This window comes from Chiloscyllium plagiosum, chromosome 2 (genome assembly GCF_004010195.1).
Source record: "Chiloscyllium plagiosum isolate BGI_BamShark_2017 chromosome 2, ASM401019v2, whole genome shotgun sequence".
Classification (NCBI taxonomy): domain Eukaryota; kingdom Metazoa; phylum Chordata; class Chondrichthyes; order Orectolobiformes; family Hemiscylliidae; genus Chiloscyllium; species Chiloscyllium plagiosum.
In genome coordinates, this window is record NC_057711.1 from 18804922 (window position 1) to 18808379 (window position 3458).

General features: G+C 37.0%; 1 long non-coding RNA gene across 1 annotated transcript; it reads left to right on the forward strand.

The window, feature by feature from the left end:
• Positions 1-826: 826 nt before the first annotated feature.
• Positions 827-2158, forward strand: LOC122565319. Its single transcript, XR_006316132.1, has 3 exons — positions 827-895; positions 1133-1208; positions 1323-2158. It is a non-coding gene; the product is annotated as an uncharacterized LOC122565319 (long non-coding RNA).
• Positions 2159-3458: the final 1300 nt, after the last annotated feature.

The following is a 3458-nucleotide window of genomic DNA, read 5'->3' on the forward strand; positions in this document are numbered from 1 at the left end:
CATCTGGGTTGTTCGGTATTGGAACTGGTCCTCCTGGGAGCAGATGCGGCGGAGACGAAGGAATTGGGAATATGGGATGGCGTTTGTACAGGGGTCAGGTTGGGAGGAGGTGCAGTCTAGGTAGCTGTGGGAGTCGGTCGGTTTATAGTAAATGTCCGTGTTGATTCGGTCACCCGAGATAGAAATGGAGAGGTCTAGGAAGGGGAGGGAGGAGTCTGAGACGGTCCAGGTAAATTTGAGGTCGGTGTGGAAGGTGTTGGTAAAGTGGATGAACTGTTCAACTTCCTCGTGGGAACACGAGGCAGCGCCAATACAGTAATCGATGTAGCGGAGGAAAAGCTGGAGAGTGGTGCCAGTGTAGCTGCGGAAGATGGACTGTTAAATTAAATTAAATTAAATTAAATCAAATAAATTAAAGGCCCAGCATTCCAGACCTTCAAAAGTACAAAATCATAGTAATTTTAGTAAAAATATTATAAATAAATTGAGGTATTAATTTTTGAGCATTAAATTTTGATGTCGGTATAAATATATAAATGCTTAATTTGGACATATAAAATTACTTTGAGCAACTTTTTCAATACTGTAATCCTCTTGCTCCCTGTTAATTAAGGGGACAAACAGATCTCCTTCAAATGCACTATGTCTGAATATTGTGCAGCATAATTTCATCTCAAAGGAATAACTGACCAAATTGCAGTTAACTGTGCAGAATGGGATTTGAACAGAATTCAATGTATTTGACCCTCAACATTTGATAGGACAATTTGTAGCTGACCAATTATATCACTAATAATTTTGTAATATAATTTTTTTTTATAAAGGTCCTTCCTGAACAACAAACACTTTTAAAATAGCATCAATTTCCATAGAAGACTTTCCAAGGTCCTTTAAGGTGAGTAAAAACAATATATGAAGGGATAAAAGATCGAATCCTATGCCATATTGAAGAAATGGTGACCGAATGTTTGCTTAAAATGATAAGTTTTGATAAGTGTGTAAAAGTCCAGGAGAATGTTGAAAATTGCAGGTTTCAGAAGAGAATTCTAAAGAGTTGAGACAGTATAACATTCTGGAAATAAAGCCAAATGCTTGATTGTTTATTCTCCTCTTCTTCTTTCCTGGGACTTAGGTGTCAGGTCATTCCAAAGGACAATTAAGCGTCCACCACATTCCACTAGGCTTGAGTTACGTGTCAGCCAGGTCAGGTAACTTTGGCAGATTTTCTTTCCTAAAGGACATGAGTGAACCAGTTGGGGTTTTATGAAAATACATGACAGTTATCATTGTCATCATTACTACGAGTATCTTTATATTTCCAGATCTATGAATTGAATCCATATTTCACCAGCTGCGATGGAGTGAGTTGAACCCTTCTCCCAACAGCATTAGCCTGGACCTGTGGATTATTTGCACATGACCTTGGGTCAAAACCCTGAAATAGTGTGGACATTTTTAACTCGTGATTACAAAATATGTTTTATTTAAAAGAGGACTGAAAATGGCTGTGGATATAAATTAAGTGGCTGTCTGGAGCAAGAGACACGCTGACTATCACACCTATGGATGCGAAGGTAACTACAAACAACAACACTTCAAAGGTGGAAAGGGGCATGTCAAAGTAAACTGGACTGTGCTCTCTTGTGGCTATAAAGATAATGAGGGACAGATGACATCCTGCTCAATAACAATCCACCCCTTGCAGATTATGCCCTAAACTACAGACAGACTCTGTATTTTGCTCTTTGAAAAATGCACAATGCCATGGGTTAATAAGCCAGTTTTGACTCCACTGAAGTTTTGCAATGAGAATGAAGATCCTCACATGTGCCAACTTGAGTTTGAGCATTTACATGCTGTGATGGGTCATAGTTAAAAGACTATCTCCTCGGCACCTCTGTGTTTCAGGTCAAGGAAGACTCCATCACGTTACAAGTGCTTCCAACCAGACAAAAGTATGTAGGACAACATAATGACTCTGAATGCTGGAATTAATTCACTGTCAAAAGAAATCAGAACAACAGAATCTCGTACAATCTGTAAAACTAAGGATCATAAAACTGACTATAACTGTCAACATCAATGCTATGTCTAGCCTCTATTGCAATGATCAACTGTGTGCTCTTCATGAACAAATCAGAGACTGATCTGTAGTGACTACTCTTTTAAACCTTTGATCTTTGTGGACTCACACCTTATTTCCAACCTATATGTAATGTGAATGTGTGTAGCATTATTAAATCTTCTCATGGTTAGTAATTAATAAACTCATTCTTGGTTAACTCAAAAAAGCCTGGCTTAATTGGTTTCTTTTAAAATATATGGTCCAGAAGAAAGGTAATCACAAGGGATGGGATCTTTTTAAATTAACTTTGTAGCAGCTAACCAAAGAGGTAGGTGAAATCATACAATATGACTCACAGGGTGTATTCTGATCCTCTTTTTAAATGTAAGGATTATATTAGCTATCCATTAATCCTCTGGTACTGCACTTTTCTTTCTATGGTATTATTAATTGTAAGGATTGATGCTTCTGCTACCTCTTCCATAGATTATTTCAGTATACTTGGAAAATTATCTGGATCAAGGGTTTAATTGTCACTGAATTTCTTTGTTTATTATTACTTAACTGCACTTTTTATTTAAATGCATTTAATTCATTACTCATCTTGTCATTTAATACCATATCTATTTGTTTGTAAATTCCAAACCAAAGTATTTACTTAATGTTCCCGTCATCACACTAGCATTATTTGTGATATTGCCCTGTTTATCATTTAAATAATATCCCTTCATCTCTTTTCCATTGTAGCCATCCTTTTTGTATTGATGTGGCTGCAACATATTTTACTGTTTTCCTTTATCTTCCTTTGATGATTTAGTTTCATAGTTTTGCTTTGCCTTAAGATTATAAGACCAAATGACAGAGGTTCAGAAGTAGACCTTTGATCCCAATAAGATTATGGCTACTCTGATAATCCTTAACTCCACATTCCTGTCCTTTTCCCATATCCCTTGATTTCCTTACTGAATAAAAATCTCTCTATCTCAGCCTTGAATATACCTAACAACCCAATCACAAAAACTCTCTGCAGTAAAGAATTCCAAACCTAGACTACGAACTAAGAGAAGAAATTGCTCTGATCTCTACCTTAAGTGTGTGTGAACCCTTATTTTGAGATTATGTCCCCTGTTTTCCCTTGTGGGAATGTTCAGGACCATTCTCTCCATATTTACCCTGTCATGTCCTGTGAGCATTATTCAGTTTGTTGCATTCTCTTCTTCTTTCTTTCTTCTCTCTTGCCATTCTTTGGTGAAGATGCACCTCCTTGTTAACCCTTAATTGTTCCCCTTAATTGCTTTTTAAATGCTTGTTTATCCATGGAGTCTCATTGGTGGCTCATTTGCTCTTTCCTCCTTGTGGAATATATTTTCCTTGCAAGATGTTGAACACAGTC